Here is a 26,615-nt window from a genome sequence, read left to right as displayed (position 1 = left end):
AGCATTGGTATGGAAATCTGATGACAGCTCAATAAAAAAAGCCATGTTTCAGCATGGGTGAAACAAAGTCTTCCAGGGTGGGGAGAAGGCAAAGAAGGTGAAGAGGAAAATAGAATGTTTCTTGAGAATGACAGGCTTGAAGATGACAGGCTGCTCTAGCAGGAACTCCCAGCTGCAGTCCTGGCCCAAGGCACTTGCCGAGCAAGGACTGTGACACTCCAACCCCTTTGGCTTTGCAGAAGTGTCACCAGCAACCCTGGGCAGTGTCAGTCAGCACTGCCAGGGGAGCAGTGAGTGCTGCAGCTGAAACCCTGCACTTCATCCTGCTCTGCAGGGCTGGCACACAAACATTGCCCTGAAAGAGCTCCTCCAGGCACAGGGCAGGGTGGGAACGGACACACTGCCTGGCAGCCCTAAAGGCTGGGGCCATTAAATAAAAACTTTTTTATTATTGTTTTTTTTTATTACCTATTTTGCTGTCTTTGCTGTGAGGTTTCTTCTGGTTTTCCTGTTGATGTCCACAGTTCCACATCAGCATAGTGTTTGGAATGAGATTAACTGAGGAACATGGGACTAACTTTATCCCTTGTGCACGGCTGGTTCAGTGTGTAGTGTCTGCCTGATGACATGTATTCAAGTTTGTGTGCATATCATGTTTTCCTGTGTCATTTTTAGAAGGACAGAAAAGCTGTGATCCTGCTATAGAACCTTGGTTTTCCTGCTTCTGAAACAAAGTTAAACAGGTGGGAATCCTGTGGAGCTTTTTTTCACTGTGAAGTTCTGAAAGGTGAGTCTTGCTTGTTGAAGATTATCAATTTTCTCAATAATCTGAAAAGCATTTCAATGTTTTTGTGCTTGGCTTAGCATAAAAAAACCCTGAACATCACATCATCTTTGAGCACATTGTAACCTTCAGAATTTTTAACGAAGTATTCTTCAGGGCAAACACAATTCTGCACAATGGTACAAAAGCTTCCATGGGAGTCTCCTACTATTTCAGAGCTTCTCTGGTGGCATTTGGAAAACGTGAAGACAGTCTGGTTCCATGAATAGAAAAAAGGGGGAAATGTGAGAAAAGAGAACCTAGATAATTTGGAATAAATAATTCAAATCTGGGATAGTAGAAGGAAAATCAAATAAACAAAGAAAAACACACTAAAAAAACCCCAAACCAACTAAACAAATTTTCTAAAAAAATTCCACAAACTGATCACGGAAAGAAACAAAAAAGCCAAACCAAACAAACCCTAAACTTCCTTCCAAATCAACTTTTTCAAGTGCTTGAACAAGATTAGAGAGCAGCATAAAAGCAGGTATTTTATAGAAATGATGTATCAAAGAATGAAGAAGAATGAAGAAGAAAATGCTTTAAAGTTTAAGGAGAAACCTTTATTTCAGAAACCTGAGCATGTTTCTCCACCAGCGCAGAACTAGTGAGCATCTTCAGGCAGAGCACTGTGGGCAGATATGCACAGAGCATTCTTCAGTGCAGTGAAAATGGAGTATAGAGAGTATTCAAATGCTTGGCACAGTCACTTTCAGGGATTTATATAGCACTTTATATAGCACAGTCTGTCTTTATGAAATGACAGACTGATAAAAGTACTTCTGACTTAATGAGAGCTCTTAATGTACATTGGTAACTCTTGGGGATGTAATTGCAAGGGTGCAATCCTGTTTATTCTTGGGAAAATATCTGTTTTACTTGGAGGGAATAGGATTACATTTCCACAGAGCAAAGAGTAGCTGATGTGTACTACATGAATCTGCAACAGAGCAAAAGGGTGAAAGAAAATACTTCATAGAACATCAAAGAACTTCGAAGTTATGTTCAAGTTTTATTTGTTCCTACATCAGTTTCCAGTAGAAAAAAAATCACTTCTCTTCCCTCTGAATGCACTGTTAACTTTCTGCAAGTCTTGTGAATAAATAAAGTTTGTTTGCCTTGCAGTGTCTTTGCAAAGGAAGTTTTCATCCTGGCTTAGGGCCTGATGTTATCAGGGGAGGAGCAGCCTCCATTTTTCCCAGGTAAGAGTGTGCCTACTCAGACAGGCAGGAGCATTCAAGTTAAAACCCACAATGCTTGAGATCCAGCTGCTGTTAATGCTGAAGGAAACCTGAAGGGAGCTGTAAAGAAATGTGAAGGTGTTTGTATGTTTTCATATGTGTATATATATTTATATCCATATATATAAGTATATACGTATGCACATATATACACATATATGTATGTTTGTATGGTTTGTTTATATACACATATATACAAATATATACACATATATATTTATATGTGTATGTTTGTATGTTTTTATATATGAATAAGGGGTTCTGACTGGAGGGTGCTGTACAGCAGCTCTTGGCTGCAGTGGAATTAAAGCTCACCCAGGGGAGAATGAGAAGTTCAGGGGGTTATGTGAACTGTTTGCTGCTTTATTCTGCAGCAGTTTGAAAAACTACTGAGAGAAGCTTTGCTCATAGCAGAAATTGAAGCAACAGGAAAGCTCTACCTGAGGTGCTGCTCAGGCCCTTCCTTCCCCTCCCTTCCTCTCACCTCTCCTGGTTCTTAGGAGCAGTTATTCTTCTGTGCTCCCTTTGGCCTCCTGTACACCTGCCCATGCATTTTCACTGTTTTTTTTCTGTTTGTTCATTTGCCTCTCTGGCTGAGATTATCAAAATCAGAACAGGAATTACTGCAGCATTCAGCTTCCCCAGGAAATCAGCTGCAGGGGATGGAAAGGGGCTTAGGTGGTGTCCAGCAGGAGCTCTGCTGGGGAACTTGTAGGAGGGGCAGAGTGTGAAGATTTATGAGAGAGAGTTCAGGTGAAGAAAAAGGGGTTCAGTGCTGGGCAGTTTAGGGCAGGATCTTCCCTGGGACACTGCTCAGCTGTGCAGGCAGCAGCTCTGACACCACGGGAGACGGGCTTGGAGGTTTGATAGGCAAGGCACTGGGAAACTCTTTTGGAGCCCTGCTGATGTTCCTACCCAGCTCAGGAAATGTTCAGCAGCCAGAGCAGTGGGTGCTGATGTGCAGTGGAATTGGCTTCCAGAGCCCTGGTGACCGTGGGGATTTATGGCAAAGCTGAAGGAGCTGCTGTAATAAAAGTGACATTCAAGGTCAACCTTTTTGCCTTTGTTTCACTTAAAAGAGAAAAGTGTGAGCAATTCTTCTCCTTAAGTTATTCTAGTGGAAAAGCATTGCTGCTTTAGAGATAGAGCTCCTCACACTGGATATCCATGGATATTTTGCTACACAATCATTTTCCTTTGTAATGAGAGAAAGTTATTTAGCCATTATCAGTAAATAGTGCATCTTAGAAAACCTGATGCTTTTCCTGACACTTTAATCTCTTTTTATATCCCAGAAAGCAAATAGCATCATGATTTTCCCCAAAGTATTAGTGAGATTTATTTTAAACCCACACAACCAAGCCTTGTAAACAGGTGTTAAGTCCTTTGGTGATGACTCTAAAGTAATGTTAATTTTTTTTTTTCTGTCACATAGCTTTTCATCTTACACTAGGATTATATGACTTTCTGTACCTCATATAGGATTAAAGTTTCAGCTGTCAGAAAGTTTTTTGGAAATGATTTGCACTTTTTGTAGTCAGAGTCCACATGTGACTTGTTCATTAGCTAAAGACCATCTCCCTAACAACAGGCTGGTGCAGGACACATCTTTAACTGCAGATTTTGAAGTGCGACTATTGTAGCTTGGGAGTCTCTTAAGGCATGAAAATATTTAATAGCATTGGGCTTTTGACTTCATTTCAGTGTCTGTTCTATAAGCTTGCTGTGCATGAATTAATATACAAAATTACAGGAAAATTAACAGCTCTAGCAGTTAGTCAAATGATGGAAAAACAGCAGTTCAGTGAAAACGTTCAGTATTTTCCACGGCATCACAGCCTGGAAAGGCTGGTGCCCTTTGGTGCCCTGTGGAACAGCCAGACGCCTCCGAGTGCTGCTGCTGGGATGGAGACCCTCTGCCGGCCCTTTGCTGCTGTGTTGCATTAACTCTTACAAACCTCTTGCCTTCGATACCAGCAGGTGAAACCGGCACGGTGTCCCCCTCTGGGCCACAATCAGCTCCCGCTGGCAATAGCCCAGCGCTGGAGTTGACAAAAGACCGGGGCAGCGTTCCCGGTTCCTGCGGCTCCCGGATCCCGCGGCTCGGCTCCGAGCTGCTGCAGGGCCCCCTGCCTGCTCGGGCCAGCCTGGGCTGCCCGTGCTCGGGCACACGGCGCCAGGAGCAAACCCCACGGGGGCAGTGGTTTTTTTGGGTGCTCAGGGAGGTACAAGGTGCCATAAACTCAGTTTTACCTTCGGCACTGCGCGTGTGTGTGTGAGGCAGGGCTGAACCCAGCGGAGCACAGCACACCCAAACTTCTGTTTGCTTAGGAGCAGACTTTGAGATCTTGCTCAGAGCAGAACAGGACAGGAGCCTTCCAGGCAGCCTGGCACAGCAGCTCTCTGATGTGTTTGTTTGTTCTCCTCTAATGGTGGGAGTTGCACGTGGCACCATTAGTACTGATTGAGAAGTGATTCTGGTGACAAATCGTGATTAACCCTGCTCGAAGGAGTGACAGACCGTGTTCTCACAGTGTCCACCCCAGACAGATGTCTTATTTTACCCTCTAGAACTGATGCAGCTTGAATTATTTTCTAGCTAATGTTTTGGTTTGTTTTGTTGGTTTTATTTTTTGAAAAACTTGCTAAGACTCCAGCACCTCAGTACTTTTTCAGTCTAAGAATTTGATGCTCAAAGACAGCCTACTGAAAAGTCATCTGTAAATTCCAAAAAGAAAGCGATGTTTCCACGTATTTTTTGTCACATTTCTGTCATTTGAGTACAGGAGAGGTTGGTTTCCTTGAGCCTGTCTCTTGCTGTGGGAGACCTCAGCTATTGAGGTTTCAGAGCTGAAACAACCTTGTTTAAGAGGTGTTGCCACCATGTGTGTGGGGAGTTGTGCTGGTTTGGGCTGGACAGAGGGAATGTTCCTTGTGGCAGCCTGTATGGTGGCATGGTTTGCTGTGTCCAGGCCTAGGTGCCTGCCATGGTTAAATTGCACTGGGGCCATGCCCAGATCAGGAAAACTGCCTGGATCCTGGGAGCTAGGAGTTACTGATTTAATGCTGTCAGTCCTGAAGTTGTAGTTTGCAGAATTATACAAACATCTTCTGTGATTTATTGCACAGCTGCTTATCAGAAAAGGACAAATGTATTTCAGGCTTGCTAAGTAATGTATGCATACAGCAGGCTGCTCTGTCAATGTCACATTAATTACCCAATAATATTGGACTTAATTCTTGGTGTAAACTTAGACGTGCATTCCCTTGCATCATAATAAATCATGTACTAAGCCACACCTGTTACTGCAAAAATGTTTCTAGCAAAGTTTATCCCCCCAATTAGCTGAGAAATGAACAGGAAGAGATTTCCCCTGTCCTCTATTTATTTCCTCAGGTATTAGAAATTTATTTCAGTCACTTGGTGTGGGCAGACTTTGCTGTTTAATAAGCACCAGTGTAGGATGGTTTTGTTGCAACAGTAGCAGTCTAATTAGAAATTGCAGTTCTCTGTTTCTAGCCTAACTTCAGTCAAGAGGTGAGCTGTAATCATTGCATCCAATTTCCCTGATCTTTATCAGGATTCTCTGCAGCTAACCTTACAATAACAGTTTCTGTTTTGGAAACCTCTTTGTTCAAATGAATCCTTCAGATTTTAATTCTTGTTTAAAAAAAAACCCTGAACAACAAATCATAAAAACTAAATCCTGTCTTCTGGGTATTTAGGAACTGAGAGAAAGCATCATAAATTGCTGTTGCTGTGCTGGAACAAAGGGTGAAAATTATCTTAATCTAGTTTTGGTCTTTGTTTTATGTTTGTCAAATAAAAAAATAGAACAAAAAGAGAAAAGTTATAAGAAATGCTGACTGTTCTGGGATTTATTTCCTTTTGCAATTGAAAACTAGTAAACCTAGTTACCATGTGATTATCAAAAACCTGTAGCCTGTCAAAATATTATGGTACAAAATAAGATGGACAAGCCATTGCATCTGATGAATAGGAACAGGGAAAGGAAAACCAGGTTAGAGAAACAGAAGAGAAAAAAGGAGGAATCATTTGTTTCCTGGCAACTTTCTTGCAGTACCCTCCAGTCCAGGGATGCTTCTCTCTAAATTCATCGGATGTGACAGTGATGTGAAATTTTACAGCTTGTATCACAAGCTCTCCTTTTTGTTCAGACAGTCTAAAGCTCTGCTCTTGACAGCTGGGAAAGGAAACCCAGGAGGTGATAGGGCTTCACTTCTAATTGGTGATTTTGCATCTGTTGCTGGTGTTAGTGATGAATAGCCCAGAGCTGCTATTGTGGATGCTGGGGTGGCTTTTCTGCTGCACTTTCTCCTTCAGTCAGTAGGTACAGAGGGACCATTGGGGTTTTGTTTAAAGCCATCCAAATAGTTTCCTGCAGGTGCATTTCAGGAGTTTGCCAAATAACTTAAGCAAAGGCTATTGGGCAGTGCCTTCTGTCCACGTGGCTTTAGGTACAATATCTGAGTCGGGGAAGTCACAGCTCAGATTAGGGTTTGAAGAAAGACAAACAAAAAAAAGCAGCCAAAACACTACACCACCACCCAGAAATTAGACAGTGAGGCTTCAAATGTACACGGTGTTTGTTGTAGAATTCCTCTGTTTAAAAATGCTTTCTCATGACCTCTTGACTTAGTCTCTGCAGGAAGACCTGCCAGGAGTGCCCAGCTGGCAACCCTGATGCTGCTTTCCAGAGCAGAACTTCCTCCTTGAGCAGTGATGCCACAATGTCCTGTGTGCACCTGCTCCTTCTGAGGGAAGCCCACAGGAAAGGACAATGGCTGAGGGCTGTGTTGTGTCCCCACTGAAGTCCTGCTCCCAGGATCCTGGAAAATGGCTGATCAGGCTCAGGTGAGTTTTGCTGGCTTTCTCTAAGGTGATCTGTGGTGGGATGGTCATTGCACACTGAGCCCTGTGGGGCAGAGCTCTCAGGGCTGCCAACATCCTGTGTGCACCTTTCCTTCAGCTGGGGAAGCCACACAGCTGAGGAGCCCAGGTTGTCTGAGGTTGTGTGTGCATTATTGTCATGTGCTTCTCTTCTTTGTCATGGCTCTCACACAGAGTGAGACAGGAGGTGATTAATGAGCAGACAGATTTGTTTCAGGAGTAGCTGGGATAGTTCATGTCCCCTGTTGTGGTTCAAGGAAATCATCCCAGCAGATCTGGCAGGACATGCTTCATTCATCTCTTAAGGCTCATTATCTGAACAAGCTCACAGGAACGTGCCAGGGAATGCCTTGAGAACATGACAGCTCATTAATCATGTAGTCCTGCAATAAAAATAGACATCAAGTGCATTAATTACCCCTCAAACAGTTACATTTGTTGGGACTTTCTCTTAGCTGGTGTTGAAAGATGGTTAATTTTCCAGAAATAACACTCAGTTTGCCTCCTTGTTTCTAAATAATCAGTGAAGTTTTAACAGAAAAATATCTTGAGTAACAACATGTGTCAGTATAGATTAATGTGCTTGAAATTCTAAGTCAAATTCTGTGCTGAAATAATTATTCCTTTAAAATGGAGCTTGTTGGAGATTGTTTGCCTCCAATTTTATTACATGATACCGCTCTTAGAACTAAAGCAAAGTCATATGGAGTTAAAGATGCATAATTCAGAACACGAGGTGGAGAATGAGGAATACGTGCTGGGCCACTGGTTCCTCTTTTGAGATACGTTTATAAAAAACTCCTTCCATCTTTTCCTTGGATGCTGATTTCCCTCTAGGAACTCTCACAGGAAGAGTAAACAAGGTGTAAGAAAGGCAGGGATGGGGGCTTGTGCCCTTAAAGCACTGTGGGTTTTTTTCCCCTTGTCAATCAGCAAGCCTCATAACCAAGCCAAAGCTGGTCTCCTTCACTGGAGACACAGCCTTTAAGGTGGTAGCAGAGCACACTGGTGTGCACCAGAAGAAGTGTAAAAGCCCACATGTCAAGGAGAGAACATGCTGTGGGCTGATAAGCTTTGAACAGGTTTTTCCTAAACAGTTCAGGGATTTTGGTGAGTCACTGGGGGCAAAGCTTGGTTCAGTTTCTGCATAGGCTGAATTTTTTAGCTACACTTGAAAAATTGGAAAAAAAGAAAATCAGATGTGTATAGATAAATTTTGGAATTGATACAGAGAAAAGTAAATTAATATTAAATGGAGAAATGTATTAAGAATGTAGGCTTGAACACATTAGGCAGTCATCACTGTGCCTGTTGGATATAAATCCCTTGGCCAGCTCTTAATTGTCATTCCTTCTCTGTGCAGACATCATTTCACATCATGAAGTTTGTAATCCTTTTGCCTGTGGCTTGAATAAAAGGCAGGATTCATTCCTTTGGCTCTTGCTGCCTTTATGGCATTTCTTTCAGTAGCATATTCTATGTTTAATGAGGCTCTGAGGTGCAAAATTTAAAGTGACATCCTGTTTTCATGCAGATTGCTAGCAAAGGGCCAAAAGTACCAGGAATTTACCTTAACTTCTGAGAACCAGCCTGGAACACGAGAACAGGAGAGTGGTTTAGGCACAGGTTTGGGTTTCTGGGACTTATGGGTGACACTGGTGGCACCTCACCCCAAAAACCCTGGAGTCATCCATGCCACTGGAGCTACAAGTCTGGCTCGGCAGCCAAGCTGGCATTGCCTGCAAGAAAACAGGCCACTCAGGGGGAAGAAGCAAACTGTGTATCAGCCCTAGGCATGAGTAGGAGCAGATGCAGTCATCATAGTGCAATCAGGGCTAATAAATTACTGGCAGACTGCTGCAACTCATTTGTGATTGATTTGATACAAACTTGGCCATTTATGTTTTCTCTTATGAACCTAGAGAAACATTTCCCTTCATTTGCTGCTTTTGATGGTTTATCAGTTCTGTGTTTGAGTCCAGGTCTTTAGATAATAGGGAAAAAACTCTGGAATAGGTGATCCTGGCTCCTGTCTGATAAGAGAAGCTGTTTGTTAGTCTGCAGGACCAATATGTATGAGTTTAGTGAGGAAAAACAAAGGGAAGTGTGGATGCATTGATGTTTCCCTCTGGCTTTTTCTCCCATTTTCTTTGAAAGTAATATCTTCCAGTACCAGAGCTGTGAGCTGTGGAGGGGTCAAAAGGACTGGGGGAGTATCAGCCAGGAGAGCAAAGGATAAAGAAATAAAAATGAACCAGAGTGATTGAAAGAGTAATCGGATTTATTTCATTTTAAACCACTCAACCCTGATGCTGTAACATGAAAGGCCCAACAGAAAAACAGGAGCAAGAGCAATGTGCAGAGCACAGCAGCAGGAATTAGCCAAGGCATTGGGCCACGTTAGAGGGGGGTCTGTGTAAATCTGGATTTGGTGCTCCTGCCCAGGCTGTGGTCCCTTGGATTCACCACTGATGTCTGCTGGAGGAGGAGACTTGAGCTCTGTCCCTCTGAACACCTGCCATGAGCATTTGGATCTCTCATAGTTACAGGATTCTGTGCTGTGGACATTAAAGTTTATTTTATGAAATCATTCAGAGATCTAACAAGACAAGGGTTCAACATGCAAATCTTGCATAAATGTGTCTAGCAATGACTCCACACAGAATTGTTGCTGTGATGCTCCCTGTTTGCTTTAAGCAGCAGCACATAATGAATTCAGGCACAGAAAAATGACTGTATTAATGCACTAGGAACAAATTTAGATACTTCATGTGAAATCAGTGGAAACTGGAGATGTGTTCCCACCATACTGCCTTTACCAAATTCCTTTGTAAATAACCTGTTTTTTTAGTTTCTGGTGGTGTTGAACATGACCCAATTTAACTACATTGATTTTACTGTTTCATGATAGAAGCCTGGAGATTTGTTAGTATTTTCCTCTCACTCTAAAATAGTGTCATAATTTTGTATGATTCTGTACTGTAAATTGGTGTTTATTCCTCAGAAATGGATGCAGATACTCAGCACTTGGTAAGTCTGATCAATAGGATATGAAAGCACTGGATGATTCCTGGAGGTAAGGAATGTGTTTGATTTATGGGATGGTGATGTCTGTCACCTCCAGCCTATTGCAAGACTCTAACTCTGTGTTTCTACTTTCAAGCTCAGGTGAAAGTTTTCTGTACTTTGAAGTTGATTAATACCTCATTTTCATAGCCTGTGAATTCATAGTAATTTCATTTTGTAATAGGCTTCATGCAAGTTGAAGGAGACTGATTTATTTCTTTTATTATTTGTTTTCCTTGTGCAAAATGCAAAGAATTCTGAAAAGCAGAGATAATCACTGTACATTTGTATGTTAATGCTACTAGGTAATCATCTTGAAAGACTGGATATGATGAACACCTTGAATGATAAACTGGGGAAAATGCACAACACTTGACAGGGAGGGACAGGTCTGATACAGCGTGAAAACATCTGGTCAGGAAATTGCTTTTCAAACACTGAAAATTATAAGCAATTATCAAGTGTTTTACCTGACTGTACTCACAATTCTGTTTTAGTGACACTTGAGCTGATATTATGCTGCATTTCTCAGCAGTCTGATTTTTGGATAATCACCCTAGATCTGTGTTTTGCACTCTTCCCTCTTCCTGCTTGATGTGCACAGCAAGTGCTTCCCTGGTGCAGTTGAAGGGGCAATCAAGGCTGCAGATGAAATAAGGCACCGGTGACAATTGAGAAGAGCTTCATTGGCAATTCCCATCAGTGAGGGGTCTGACAGGATATCCAGGTGGATCAGCTCCATCTTGAGCTGAACTTCCAGGGAGGGGACCTGCATGTGCCACTTTTCTTAGCATGAGCTGGGTTCCTGTCAAGAACTTTCCTCGGGGTGAATGGATGGACTTTGGGGTGTGAGGAATTGCCAGAATGTGGTGGCAGAATATTGTACTGGCTTATAATAATAATTAAAGAGGACAATTGTCTGTGATACCCAGCTGCAAACCCTGCATGAAAAGAAAGGGCAGCTCCAGCCTTTCCATACCCATTAGTGCATTTTATTTTTATTGCAGGAGTGATAGGGACAGAGCCAAAGGATGCTGGGTTTCCTTTGACTCAGAACATTTACAGCCCATAAATCCTGATGCTGTTTCAGGCTTTGGAATATTGTTGTGAACCATTGGTGATTTTTATTGTGCTAAGAACCCTTTTCCAGTAGCTCGCCTTGGACACTCAGTAGAAAACTGCCTTTCCATCTCAGAAAAGGAGCTTCCTGTCTCAAATCATTCCAGGACACACCATAAAACTGACATCCCTGGTGGTTGTTTGCTCACCTCAGAGATGAAAGCTGCCGTAAGAAAAAATGGCACTCTGTCCCTCAGGAAGCAGGTTCAGAGTAGGTCAGGTCCTGACATTCTTACACAGCTCCAGGGAAAAAAAAAGATGTAAATCAGGTTGGTTTGTTAAGGAAATGAGGTGAAATTTCTCCTCAGGTGGTGACAGTGCTTCCCTGGCACCTGCCCTTAAGCTGTGTGAGATCTGCCCTCTAGCAGAGCTCCTCACAGGATTTTATCAAGTGCTGCTGTTTGGGTGAACCTCCTCACCTGACACAAGGTGAGGGCCATTGGGTACTGGAGATCACACAGGGACACAAAATGTTATTGGCTTTTATTTTAACCCCAGGCACCATGACCTCATAGGAGAGCTATACCTTCCTAGTCTGGTGCTTTCATCATGCTAGAAAACCCTGTAGGGTTTAGTTTGAAATTGTTTCTACACTGTTTCTTTGATTTTTAGCACGTTAAGGGAATATTCTTCCTTTTTCCCCATGATAATTTTCTTATTTCATGAGCTGGAAAAATAACAGGAGAATTATCAAGCAATTTAGTGGTTTCATTCTGAAATATAGTGAAAAATCAAAGTCTCAAAATATTTCAAGGAAAGGCTGAAATATTCGAATGAACTTTGGAAAACATTCTTTTTCACTGGAATTGAATAATTCATATTAATGCATACAGGAGGATTAAAGATAAATGGAACAAGGGAATTTCAAATGAGAAAAAGGAAAGCTTAAGATGAGATAAAAACAGTCTGAGTCCTTTATTTTGAGTTTTCCTCTGTTTAAAAAAAAAAAGAATTCGTTTCAATCAGCACATTCTGGTACTAATATAACAACATTTTCTGCAGATGACCTGCTGGGATTTGCAACTTTATGAAATATTTGAAATACACAGATTTCTGCTGGGATTCTGTCATATTGTTTGGCAATGGATTTCAGACCTTATTTTCCTTAGGTGATCCATATTTTCTCTGGGGCTTGCTTCTTTTAAACTGTCTCAGGAGTTCCATGGTCTCTGAGCCACAGGTAAATCTATTTTAGACCCCTTGTGTCACTTGAGGTGGCAACTGGGGGAGAGAAAGGGCAACACGATGGGAAATGGACTTGATGAGTATTGAAACCCTAAAGATCATCCAGTTCCAACCACCCTGATGTAGTGGTTAAATTGATAGAGGAGGCTGTAACCAGGCTAATTCATTAAGAGTTCTGTGTCCAAAGGAAAAAAAGTGCTAATCTAATTAAAAATTTGCAAATGAGAAGGCTGGTGTTAAATTCAAGCAGCAGTGAAAACTGCATGCTCTGAGGACTCAGCCTGCCTGTGCCTGGAGTGACATTTCCAGTCACATTTGAGAGGGTCAAGGTAAGCACAGGGAACTGGAAAGGTGGTGTGCTTCTGAATAGCCAAAACAAGCAGAAAACTGGAGGAATAAAGAGTATTGGTTTAAATGAAATCAAATGTTTTCAAGAGATGTTTAAGGGTATGCATCATTGTGCCTTGTTCAATTACAAACTTAATTTCTTCAGCTGAGTCTGTGCCTAACTGTGAGCACAAAAATTCACCTGCCATTTTTCCACCTCTAGGAGGTTAAAATCACTGCTTCATATTGCATGTTGGAAATGTTTTAGGTATTCCATTTAATTCACATGCTCCATTTAATCTGAAAGTTACATGAGTCATAGCTGACTCCTTTAAAGCCACAGACACACCTGAGGAACATCTGGTGTATGGAAAGGATTGCAAGTGGAGCAGCCCATGGGACCTCTGGAGATCTGATTTTGTTTTTGTGTGCCACTGACTGGGTGGCTCTGGAGAAGCCACATTGCTCTGCTACATCCTTGGTTTGCCTCTCAGGAGGGAAAAGATAATATCACTGACCTTTAGAAAGCACTTGAGAGCTAATTATTTATAGATTAGAGAGCATTACAGGACAGGTTTGTGGTTTCTTCAGTGTAAAAACTTGCTCTTTTTTTGACTAGGAATAGAGCTTTTCCCCTCAATTATTTATAGATGAAATCACAACTCAGTGGTCAGTGCAAAGCAAGTGGTGTTTTGAAGAAGAGGCTGAAGGCAAAAGATGACTCAGGCCATTGGAAGAGTACATTTCATTTGCAATAGGGTTAAACACAGTTGCATTTATTAAATGTAATGACCTAGTAATCAAGGAAAGTAAAAATCTCTGTTAGCTTTTCATGAATGACATTGTAAAAAGTAGCTCCAAAGACTCTTTGTGGTAGTGTCTTCAAGTGAATGTCTTCTACTCACATTCTACCTTCTCAAATACTTGAATATAGAGATTTCAGGAGTTTGGACATATTTCTAGCACTGAGCACTCTGAAGATATTTTGGACATATTTCTAGCACTGAGCACTCTGAAGAGATGAGTGGGTTATGCAGTTTCTCTTTTTCAGTAAGTCACAGTAAGCAGCATCTGTATTTTTGTACAGCACAGCCCTATTGCTCTTTTAAACAGTGTGCTGACAAAACAATTTCACTATAATTGAAACAGCTCACTGCCACTCCTCTAGAGAAAATAAAACTGAATTTGATGCCCTGGTTGTTACTGACAAGACATTTCATCATGAAAACAGTTAAAGTTCCATTTAAATCATTAGACTATGTTATAAACAGCAAAATACCGAATATCTGAGTTTCCTTCGTTTTTCTTGGTGTGAACTTTGTGTTGCACAGTGAATATTGATACAGACTAAAGAATTCTGCAGAACTCTGCAGCATTGGCTTTATTGAAAATCCTTGGCCAGAACATTCGTACTAATTGAGCCTCTCCTGTCCCCTGCCTGCTGTGTTGGTTGTAAACTGGAGAACATTGCTGCATAAAAGCAGAAATCCAAATATTTGGGTGTATCCAGCCAAACGAGGAATGTCTAGGTTAGCAGTCTGGCTGGTTCAGCAGTGGAAAGTATGAAAAGGAAATACAGAGCAAAAGAGAATAATTCTGGGTATTTTCTTGTACTCCTGAAGGCCCACCTATGTTATCCACAGTTCAGTCATTCCATGTGGATAAAGCCTGGCACAGAAAGCAACTTGGTCTGTGTGGGCTTCCTTGTGTTGAGTATTTGCACAGGAAACATGCTTAGATAATCTTGTCTGCGTGCTCAGCTGAAGCATTTACCTTGCTGAAAGCTGCATTTGAGTGCTCACTTACCTAACTAACTCACTTTGGAAAAATACAGACAACTCTTTGAAATTTCCTAAAAATCACTGCCTCAGACATGTGAATGTGAAGAAGTGGATTTAAAAAGAAAAGCAAATCTGAAACAATTTTAAAAACCCACACCAAAACCCAGCAGTCCCTCAAAGGGGAAAAAACCAACCATCAACCCAAGCCCAAGCACTGTAGGAATAATATTTCACCTGCAGATTTTGAGTACTTGTCTGCCTGGTGCTTGAGCAGAGATCAGAGCCTGCTGTAATCCTGCTGCCATCCAGTGATAAAACTGGAAGAAAATAAAAAGGGGAAAGGATGCTTCCAGCTGAGATGGGAACAAAATCTGGTGAGAAAGAATTTATGGGTGTTCTCAGGGAAAAAACAGGCTAAACATTGTGATGTGCTTTGTGGTTTTTTTAAACTTTGACACTGGGAAATACTCAAAGGGAATATTATTCCTGTGACTTGAGTAGTTTGTACCTGTGTGGTGTCATGCCTTGGTAGAAGGAGGATATGTGGGTTTCTGGTGCTTCTGTAAAGCAGTGATGTAAGTGTCTTTTAGATATTTGGAAATGGGCTTGAGCAGAGCATTCTCTTGGCTTCAAGCTTTGCCTAAAATCATCACAGATCTTCACGGTTAAAACCCAGGAAAGTTCTGATTTACAGGTGAGGTTTGTGCAATGGTTTCAGAGTACAGGAAATTAAAGAACAAACCAGATCACCATAATCAACACTGTGGTTATCAGGATGGCTTGAGCTCTTGAAAATGCATCCTTGAGACTCTTGAACTTGCTGAGTGAAGGGTATTTGTGCTGGTTTGGCATTCATGTGGAAACACAGCTTCTGAAGTCAACAGAAACCTTGCAAAACTTGTGCAAAATTTCAACTTTCAGGTGAAACTGCTGCCCTCTGCAGGGTGCTTGGTATTCACCGAATTTGAACAAGAAGAAGACCTGGTGCCATTGTGGGCTGTAGCTCTGGGGAGTGTATGTAATGCAGAGGGCCTAGGAATTGTATGTCCATGCCCTTCCTTGCTTGGTGCTGTTGTAGCAGAGGTGGATGAGGTGGGTGAGCCATCTGAAAAGCACATGCAGAACTCAGATCATTTCAGTGTCTCAGAGTAAGCTCTTTGGAAGGCAGGTGCTGCTGCCTGTGAGTGAAGTTGGAATCACAGCTCTGGGAAAACCTTGCTGTGAGCATGTGCACACAATTTCCTTCATGTGAGCACCCCTTGGATACAGCTCTCTTTGTGTTCTCTCTGAGCTCTCTGAGCTCACATCGCCATCTGCCTACCCCACTGCCTTTTAATCCCTCTGCCATTAGATCCAGCTCAGGATGAGTAGGACAGGTTGCTGTGTCTCTGCCCCTTCCTCTGAGAGACACTGGCACAGATTTCCTTCTCTCTGAATTCCATTACCAGGTGTTCTTGGGTTGCTTTACCTCAGTCTTTTCAGGTGCCTTCAACCATTACAGGTTCCTTCTCTGAAGCAATTTTAAGATGTTGCTTTGCTCTGTTGTTCCTTGAACAGACTTTCAAAGTTTAATGTCCTAAATTTGTAAGAAATTCACATATTATTGGAGAATACTGCCAAAAGATTGTGTACTGCTGGTGGTTCTGATGATTTTTAAATTGGCATTTTATTCCTCTGCAGGCTCCCAATTTTCCTTTGCATCAAACATTTTAACCCGACCTTCAGAGGACCTTGCTTCCCCTTCCTGTTCCCTCACTGTCATTTACCCATAGGTTGGATTCTGCCTGGGTCCATTTCCCTCAAATACACCTCTGTGTGCTTTTTAAGCATCTTGTCCCCACATTATATGTGACAAAGTTTCTAGAAACATCTGTGCTTCATCCTTTCATCACCTTTTTTAAACTCTGCTAATCCTGACAGTGACTGTCCTGCGTACGTGGCAGCTGTGCACCATGGTGATCCGTGTCCCTCTGTATTCCCACTGCCACTCCAGCTTGTCCCTGTGGATCAGCTCTGTCTGTTCTGCTTTTCCCTGCTGGCTGCTCTGCAGTGAGTCTGGAACCTGAGCTTGGCTGGCCCAGGGCTGCTGCAGTGACATTCTGGGCAGGGCTGTGGGCTGTGTGGAAAGGGGTTTGGATTCTGTTCCTGCTGGGAGCCCTTCACTTTAAAGGCTGACTGCTCAAAGTGAGAAATCTCTTCTCTACCTTTGTCCCAGGCAGCACAATTCACAAAAATATCCCTGTCCAGGATGGCATTGAGCTAACAGCTCGTGGTGGTTCATTTTCCATGAGCTATGTTTGGGATTATTTGGTGCTTTGAGAACACGATTTTGCCCATATAGTTGAACTTGCCTGATGTTTCAGTATTTGTGATTTATGTTCTATTTTTTGTACCTCATCTCATTTTACACCATGAGAGCTTAGACAAGGATTTGATGTTTCTTGACACTTCTAGCACTAACGTAAAAGAAAAATTGCTAATATGGCATTAGACAAATTGATCATACCCTGCACACTCTGAGGGGTCAAACTACCGTGTCACAGAGATGTTTTTCCATTTTGGCCAAACAGAGATGGAAAAATGTTTCCTGAAAATTTAAATGTTAAAAATAAAATTTTTGCTCTGCTCTTTTTATGGGCATTCTTAGAAAAATGTCTCAGTGGATTGCTAAAAATTAAACATATAATCCACAGATGATGTTAAGCACTGATTCACTTCCAGTGCTTTGAAACTGAATTCCAGAGTATATTGCTCCAGTATCATATCTAATTTTTAGTGCCTATTTTCCTGTTTTGTTTTTTAAAGTGCTCTTCCATAGTTGGTTTTTGTGTCCTTTAACAAATGTTATAGACTGTAAACAATGACAATGTTCTCTCAAATTTTTATCCCTATTCTTCAATTCCAGCCCTAATTAATTTAGCTGCTGTATTTCAGAGGATTAAGTGATTCTTGTGCATGAAGTCAGACAAACATTTTAAGCTCTTCTGGGATAAAAATTGCAGGTGATACATACAGCAGTTGGACTAGATGATTGTTGTGGGTCCCTTCCAACTGAAATATTTTCTTCTCTGAAATATTTTGTATTATTGACGAGTCTTGTGGACAAGTTCTACCTGTCTTGACACATTTCAGATGATCAAACAGTTTGCCTTTGGTCAGTGCCATTAATATCTTTTTTATGGCCTGTTGGGATGCAGATGTTCCTTTCCTTGCAGCATCAACTTTAACAAAGCCTGACCTGATCAAAAGATATTTTTTGAAATCTGTGTTTAACAGTTGCTGATGTTCTGTGGTAGAAGGATAAATTTAACTGTTTCTGATAACCCAAGGAAAGATAAGCCAGAAAAGAGTTACCATCCTGTATCAAGAATGTAAATTCAAATAAGTAACTTTTGTACTGCAGAAAAGTTGAAGGCAAGCTAAAACTGGAGCTTTCCAAAATATTTTAATGACCCTTACAGTATGCTGGTGGGGTATAAGAAATGCTACTTTTTAATTTAAAATAAATCCAACTTCTGCCTAATGTGCCTGGTGGGCAATTTGCAATTATGATCTTCATGATGAGATTCCTCCATGAAATGAGAAGTGTATTATAATTTAAATAGAGCTGTAGATCTGGTTGATTTTAATTTGTGACCTAGGGGTCAGCAGTGACTGGGTGTAATAACCCTGTGGTAATGTGACTCTTCAAGGCACATTTGTATAATGAGAAATCATAACTAGTTATAGGAAACATGATGATTTTTTTGCCTTTCCAATTCCAGAATGCTGCTCTCAGAGTCCCCATTTCATATGCTTAAACCTCCAGTTAGCATGGGGTTTTTCTTGCTATAAAAACCTCTGAAGCTGTTGGCAGCTTCTGGTTTGCAGGGGTTTACAGATGTCTGTTGTTTCAGCACACAGCCACAGTCCATGGTTTGCTGGAAATTCAGCCTCTCCTGTCAGTGGTGTTGCCAGTAGTTGAGATTTTGGTGCCCTTCAGTTTTTGCCACTGTTCCCGTTGCTGTGATTTGGGTGACTAGTGCATGGCAGTTTTATTACCTGAGATGAAAGGACAGAATTTATGTGTGTTTTTAACTACCAAGAGATAAAGAGCTAGCTGGTGTCTTCTCCTAAGCATTTAAATGTGTCTTGTACTAAGACATCAGAAGTGACTTCATTTTTCCTGTGGAGTGCTCCTGCATCTGTCAGGGGTGAGAGGGATAACAGCACTGCCTTTGTGCCCTTGTAGGTGTCACAGGAGTGCTGCTGTCTCCAGTTCTGCAGTGATAACTCTGTAAGACTTTACCAAGTGTGACCCTGGACTGAGTCCAGTGTGGGCATGTTGCCTTTCAGAGCAGATTTCTTCAGACCTGGAGAAGGAGGGAATACCCTGCTCACACTGCTGTGCTTTGACAGATCAGCTTGATGAAATAAGCAGTACCTGTTGGAAAATGAATGAGCCTGCCTCATTAGAGTTAATAGAGGAGACAGGAATGATTAACAAATGAAATTTTAGAATTACAAGATGCTTCATAGATGACATGCAGCTGATGTCTTGAGAATGCTAAGTTCAAAGTAGGCCAAGGATGTGTTTAGCCAGGCTTTCTGCAATGTCTTTATGAAGAAATATTCATGGAGTAAGCTCTGATAGTGGTGTTGGTTCTCATTTTACCTCAGTTTGTCACTTGGACACCTCACTCGGGCACATCAGGAATTTGTCCCTACCTCCTTCCCAGTGAGCACCTCCCCTCTCACCCGGGCAGTCCTGAGTGCCTTGCTCTGGGATCAGACAGTCCATAGGAACCGGTTCCAGTTTGAGAGGGCAGCTGAGAGCAGGAGCAGCCCAGCCTCCTCTCGTGCTGTGTGTGCAGAGAGTGAGCAGGGAGCTGAAATTCCCTCAAGGAAGAGCAGCACAAAGGCACACTTGGGTAGGATGGATGGTTTTCCCGTGTGCTGTTGGACTGGGTGCAGAGGAATGGGAATGGTGGCAGAGGAAAAACAAAACCTCCCTCACTTTTGATTTATAATGGTTTAACAAACATGTCTGGGGGCCATGGACAGGCAGAGAGGGAGTGCGAAAGCAAAATAATCCTGGATTTAGAGCATGACTGCAGAAACCAGAGAGGTCTCAGTAAACCTTGGGAGCTCACTGAAAAACCCTGATGTGCTGAAGAACTTCAAGAAACTGCCTGGGGAGAGACAAGCCTTGAAGGTCTAATTTTTGAACTTGGGCACCTCTGGGAAGAGCTACATGGCAATACATTGTCTCTCATTCTAATTCCAGAGAGTTCTCTGCACTGACATGAGAGCATTTGTAGCATTCTTAGAAATGGAATACAGCATTGCAAGCATCCATTCTCAGCATGTGCAGACCATAAATGCGATGTCTGAGCTCACCAGGCCAGGTTTTATATCTGTCTTCTTTGTCTGCATTTTCCTGCCAATAACAGGCACCTCGTTTTCCAGTTTAAGAGGATTTTTAAAGGAATTCTTGGGTTGCCCATGAGTAAAAAGAAACAGTAGAAGCAGTGTGCATTTACTGGGATTATTATGTTGTTATTAGACATATATATCAATACTCATTTATATTTGAGAAAGTGTTGCCAGCCTGCTCTGTATTGACACTTAGAACCTTTTTCTTAACCCTTATTTTCTTCATGAATTTGTCTAGGTAATGCAATAAAAGCAGAATTTTTATATATGAGAAAACCTTCACAGTGAAGTTTCTGGATTCATTTACTTCTTACTGTGTTAGAAGTTATTTATATGCATTTCCTATAATTCAAGTTGTGAGCTAAATCTGTTGATTTAATACAGATAGCACTGAAGTGGAGCTTTTTCACACCCAAGTCAGTGGTGGAAGGGGCTTGGGAATTCCTCAGGAGAGTGACTGATAATGCAGACTTAGCAATTCAGAGTAGCAAAGGGAGTAATTTGAAGGGGCTGCTTTAAATAACAGATATTTGTAATGTTTATTGCATTGTACACCTGTAAAAGGCACAGGGTTGAAGAGTCTTTAGAAAGCACTCTGGGACCAGGTGCCTGATCTGCTTCATTCAGTATTGGTTCCAGCTGTCTCTGGATGATGTAATGTCACTCTCAAAGGCATTTTCCATCCCACTTTGCCATGATGCCAGTGGCCAAATGATACTGTGTAACCCCATTTGGGATATCTAAAAGCACTGCCTGAAGTCAGTGACTGCTTTCAGTCCCCCAAACTGCTCAGCCTCCCTCTCCCTGGCAGTGGCTCCTTGCAGGTGTTGCTTGTCTTTGCTCAGGAGGGTGTGTTCTGGGATTCCTGTTCTGTCCTGTTCTCTGGGAGCCCTCCTTAGCACATCCTGGAGCTTCCCACCTGGCAGCAGCAGCAGCTCTTTGCTGCTCCTCCTTCTGCTTCCAGCTCTCACTGAGTGTGATCCATCCCCTGCTGGGCACCACCAGGTACTGGCACCAGAGATCCACGATATTGTCACTGAGGAATGGACAGAATCCTAAAATCCCCTGGATTTGTCTTATCCTTAACAAATTTCACATCTTGACTCCTGTGAGCGTGGTTGCTCTGATTTTTGTGCTAAATGCAGAATCAGCAGCTTAAGAAAGCTGTTCTTTGCTAAAGCTACTCACTGATTTCATTGCTAAATGGAGATCTTATTATGCCATTAGTTGTTTATTGTTTTGAAACCTCATTTCCAGCCATTTAGTCTGTTTGGTTACCCTCTGTTAATAGAAGCATCTTTTCAGTTAAATGTAGCAAAGGTCACTGTTCCTTTCTACACGACTCATTTCCTTGAGAAGTCCCACGCCTCAATAACCTGAAAGGTTTTTCTGTGTTGCTCATGACAAACTTCTCCAGCAATCAATAGCAAATATGTATTTATTGTCCTTGAAAATGTGAGCTCTAAATTATATCAATGTAGCTGCATTTTTCTGGGATGCATTCAGTCTCCTGATACATTTTGGGACTGAGAGTTCTCCTTTGCATTGATTCAGGGTTGGAACACTACAAAATTTGTTCACTTTAGAAAAGTGAAGGAAGAAAAAACCCATATGGTTCCTTGAACAAGAAAAACAATGAAATAATCCAAATGGATATTCCCCCACAATTTATTTAATTGTAAACATGCAAACTCTGCATTCTGCAGTCCCTCAAGAGCCCTTCTGAGAGTGAGGCTGCAGACAGGGACACATTCCTGCAGCTGAGCTGGTCAGCAGAGTCTCCTTTACCAAGGGAGCATTGGAATGTGTCCTAAGATAAATGGACCTTTTGCTTCCATGGAATTAAAGCTGAGGAAGTTACTTAAAACTTCCTTAAAATGCAATGATGGGGAAATTGCACCTCTAAAAAAAAGTGCTTTTTAAGAAATGATGTATTATTCCTTGATTAAGAGAAGAAAGCCTGAGCAAGGGATCTTAAATGAGATATCTGTTATGCCCCAGGCAAGCAGGCTTTCTAGGCAGAAGGAAGTATTGATCCCAAGTCTGGCTTTGTAGCACAGGAGCAGGGAGTGCAATCCATTATCCAGTGAAAGCAGAGCCATTGGCCTCCTGGAGCATTCAATTGGACTATTACTTTATCTGCCTTAATTGATGCTGCTAATAGGATCATATTTAATTGTTTCATAGAGGAGGAAAACAGGCTTGTTGGTGAGCCTGGGCTCGCTCACAGTGTGACATTTGAGCAGTAGCAGCAGAGCCTGGGGGTGGGTTCCTGATCAGCTGTGGCCTCTCCCCTCAGGGGTTTGTGTTCATTTCAGGTGAATTCAGTGCAGGGCACTCCGAGTTTGCTTTCAAAGAATGTCCTTTGAATTGTGGGAATTATTCAGGAAGTGGCTGCTAGTGCTGTTTTCTCACTCTTTTTTCTCAACTCTTGTGATAATAATTTCTTATAGCTATTGAGCCAGTGAAATCTTTCTGCTTATAACTTCATAATAGTGTCTATGTGTAATAATATATTAGAAATATGTTATGCATATATGCAAACATATATGTGCATTTGTGCATATGTAACATATAAATATACACATGTATCTATATATTTGTATCATGGCTAGGGGGAGATCTGTGGCTTGGATCCCATTTACAATTAAATATCTTCTTTCAAAACTGTCTCACCTTACATTTGTGCAGGGATGTATCCAACAAATTGAAACTGATCTCAAGTTTGGTAACAGACACCCATAGAAACTTGATTGGCCTAAAAGAAGACAATGGAGGCCCATGACAAAAAAACCCCAATGCAATGACAGCAATTGCAAACTCTTTTAGCCATTCTGGGTAAACATTTGGTTCACCTGTTCTGGCAGCCTGCTCTTCTTCTCCCTAAATATTTGCACATCTCTCTTGCCTGAATCCTGTTCTGAGATTTTGCCTTGGGACATCACATTTTTCTTTCAGCTAAAGAAAAGAAGCTGCACTAGAATGTTTAGATTGCTTATGATCTTATATCATGTATGGCTCATCTTTCTAGATTTTAAAAAGTGCATTAATGTTTTCTTCATACTGGAAGTTCCCTTGGAAACTGATGAAGGCTTTGTCAGCTTCCAAGTTCAGGTTGTTTTTTCTTGAGTAGCTGTTCCATGGAAGCTTCACAGCACAGCTCAGGTCTGGGTTACTTAGGGGAAGGGGGCAGCCACCAGGGATACCAATGCAGTGAGGGGACAGGGAAAGGAGAAACCAGGGGAAGTTACACAGGGGAGGTTGTGGCACAGAAGTCTATTTGGGAGTCTGTTTTCCCCCCAGGAGGACTGACTCTGTGATGAGGAATTGCTGTCATTGCCAGGGCGGAGGACTTGGGAATTGATCGAGGTAGGAGAGTTCATGGGATGCTGCACAGCTCAGGTGTGGGTTACTTAACAGGCCCTTACTGTTCCAGAAGCTTCTTACTGGTGTTGGGAAGAGGTTTTCATTTTTTTGACATGAAAGTCTGGCTTGTGCCAGACTTGGGTGTGAGGCTTTGCCCTTTCTAGCTGCAGTGGTGGAAATGCCATGAAGAATATCTGCCAGCTGCTCCCTGCCTGGGGAGGAGTGCAGCACCCCCAATCCCATGGATCTGACTGGGTGTGAATGGGTCCAGGAATAGACACCAAAATGTATTGCATTAACCTAATGGAGAATGAACATTTCAGCTGGGAATGGCTGAGGAACTGGGTGGGCAGACAAAGCCCAGAACACTTTAAATGGTCTTTTCCTAGTGCCAGGGTGCCACGAGTTCTCACATTGCAGCAATCTGCATTTGGCTCTCTGGGAAGGTGATGTGGTTAGGTTAAATTCCTACTGAAAATGAGAAGAACAGCTCACATTTTAAATTTTATATATATGTTTTCCCCCCTTTTTAATTGCCTGTATAGCTGGTGAGAGATTATGTTTCTTCTGATTATAGGACTGCATGTCTCCACAATGTATAGGAAAGTATTTATTTAAAATGAACCTGATAAAATGACAGTGTAGAATTTTACAGATTTTTTTATTAAAACAAACAAGCAGGAAAACTTCACACTAAAAACCTGCCTCCCTCCCAAAGAAAGCCCCAAGCCCAAATAACATCATCTTAGCATTTGTTAGCTTTTTTGGAAAGTTAAAAGTAAAGAATATGACACGATCCTTGTTAAAATGACTTGCTGCTGACGTTGAGAGAGCATCAGCTGTCCTTGGTGAGCATTCCTGGTGAGAATGAAACAAAAGAATTGATATATTTTTGTGAAATGGAGCTGTTGAAATGTCTGTTAGCAGTCTGAAAGGTCAAGTTTTCAATTTGAGTCTCTCAGTGAGGAGTAACCAGGAATGTTCACCTTGGACAGCTCCACGTTGGAAGCTTTGTCAAAACTGATGCATTTCTGAGGGTTCTGCTTTTGAAACAAAACCTTTCAGCAAAGGTGGATCTTTCACTGCCTGGAGATGTGTTTTGCTGTGTCTGTTTATCCATAATGAATACAGTGGATAACATTTAAAACTATTTATGATATAGTAATCCTTTTACCACAGATGGTGCTGACTACATCAGTGACACACAGTGTAGGCTTTGTGCTTATTTACAATTAAGTGAATGAAAATTAAGTCACAAATTTCCTTTATGTGTGGAATTGTTTTAACATGTGGACTTTTTTTATTTTTGTGTGCATGCTATTTCTTTCTCCACTTAAACCAATACCATTTTTACGAGTACACAAACACATGTAAATCTATAAACATACTGGTTTGTGACATAAAAGGCAGTTACAGGAAAATACTACAATAAAATGCATGAAGTTAGTAATTTACATTTTTAAAATTGTCAAAACAACTTTCTTTCAGAGGCCCACATTTTATCAAATATAATTGTCAATTTGTCCAGCTGAAAACTTGTGAACAGTCAACTGCTTTTTATTGACTAGAACTTTTAAAGTAGGATTATGTTACTCAACTGAAAAATAACTGAAGAACAAATTGGAAAAGTCTCTTTATTTTCCAGCTCAATAAGATCTTTAACTGTTACATAAATGCTAAACTACACAGCATGTAATGTTTGAAAAGCACTTTTGACTTGAGCACAAGATAAGTGTTTTTGTTCTTATATTGCTTCAGTTTTGAAAGTCTAAAGGACATTTGAAATAATCAAATGGCAGCACTAAACCATGAGAATGTAATTATCTTTCTACAGCTATTCTTAGCTTCACTCTGAACACTTTGATAATTGAATAAGTCTTCTAACAATTTAAAGGCAGAGATTCACAGTCTGCATCACTGTGTAATGGCCTTTGTGATTTCTTTCTCTGAGTTATTTTCTTTAGCATCTGGGCTTTTTTCCCCCCCATCTTCTTTCAAACCAATAAAAATCCCCAAAGCAATCCTCCAGTGATTGATTTAATTCAATTGCATTGCTGATTTTTTTACCTAGTTATTGCCAGGTGAACTAGCATTGCAACAACTTGTAACAACATAACATTTGAATAACAGAGCAGGAATTCTGCGCTTGGATAGTGGCTTCTATTGCACGGCCATTAAGCCCTCGCAGAAGGGACGTGGGACATCAAATGTCACAGCAGTGATGGAGTCTGGTTTAGAGCTGAATAATGGCACAGGGGTTCTGTTATTGCTGCAGGCAGCTCAGGATAAATGTCCCAGGCTTTCCATTGCCCCGAGTGCTGGTTGTTGGCAGCTTGTTCCTGTCCCTGGGGGCTCTGGTGAGAGGAGTTTGGGTGGAGAGGCCGCTCTGGCAGGGTGTGAGTGCCCGTCCTGCCTGGGGCTTCGCCCGGGGCTCTGTGCCCCGGCTGCCTCTGCAGGCAGGCTGAGCTGCTGCTGTGGTACAGCTGCTCCTCTGGGCAGCTCCACCAGCCCTGTGCAGCATCAGCTTTCCTCAGGGACCCTCTGTTCTTTCAGCTGTCTGGGAAAAGGGCTCAGTGTTTGCTGCAACGAGGTCTTTGCTCCTAAGGGGCCATCTAGAGCGGGCCAATATTATATTTATGACTTATCTTTGTCAGGTAGGGGTATGACTTGTGTTTTACACAGGAGTTAAAGTCATGTTTGGGTGATTGGGCTTCTCTGATAACAAACGCACATCAGAAAAAGCTGTGACTGCCCTGACCTGTCGTGCTGGTAAATGTCTACATTTGGCATGTGTCAGTCATAGCAATGCACTGCTCGTGCAGTGGCCTGTGCCTCATTTAGGGGTGTTAAACCGAGTTTTCAATTGCTAATTGTGGCGGTAGCTGAAGAACCCTTGGCTGAAGTCAGAAGTCACTTTGCCACTGGGATTGCCAGCTCATGGAGCCCAGGCTGCACTCAGCAATAGTTTTACACCTCCTGGCACCGTGTTCTGGGTGACAGGGAAACTGTGCCCATGGGCAGCTCCTTGGCTCACTCCTCTACTGCGTGTGCTCAAGTCAGTCACTGTGACTGAGCTCTTTGCTTCCAGTTACTGCTTCCCTCTTACACTGAGGGTGCTCATGGCAGTTTGTGCACTTGCTGAGTATTGTCTCAAATATTTCTGAAAGTATTCCTTTAGTTTCCTCATAGCACATGCACAGCTGTGTAGGTGCACAGTCTGTGGGAATTGGGAGTGGGGCTGGAGCCTCATCCCCAACGGGCTACAGCTGTGCCAAGCAGGTGAGCAGCATTGAAGGGAACGAGGCAGGGAGTGCCCAGGTGTGACTGACCAGGCACAAAGGGAACAGAGGGCACACAGGTGCTCTGCATGAACAGGA

At 42.0% G+C, this 26,615-nt stretch overlaps 2 long non-coding RNA genes across 2 annotated transcripts in view; both read left to right on the top strand.

Moving 5' to 3' along the window:
- The first annotated feature begins 700 nt into the window (after positions 1 to 700).
- Positions 701 to 6,748, top strand: LOC110471210 (uncharacterized). The gene is made up of 3 exons (XR_002465548.3): positions 701 to 787; positions 1,952 to 2,028; positions 6,729 to 6,748. It is a non-coding gene; the product is annotated as an uncharacterized LOC110471210 (long non-coding RNA).
- A 150-nt stretch (positions 6,749 to 6,898) lies between these two features.
- LOC110484350 (uncharacterized) overlaps positions 6,899 to 26,615 on the top strand; it is a 113,527-nt gene continuing 93,810 nt past the window's right edge. The window contains exon 1 of the long non-coding RNA XR_004148229.2: positions 6,899 to 6,943. This is a non-coding gene — a long non-coding RNA (uncharacterized LOC110484350). The remainder of the gene's footprint in view (positions 6,944 to 26,615) is intronic.

The sequence above is a fragment of the Lonchura striata genome, chromosome 4 (assembly GCF_046129695.1).
Source record: "Lonchura striata isolate bLonStr1 chromosome 4, bLonStr1.mat, whole genome shotgun sequence".
Lineage (NCBI taxonomy): Eukaryota > Metazoa > Chordata > Aves > Passeriformes > Estrildidae > Lonchura > Lonchura striata.
The sequence above is the reverse complement of the archived record's forward strand: the minus strand, read 5'-3'. Positions and strand labels throughout refer to the sequence as shown.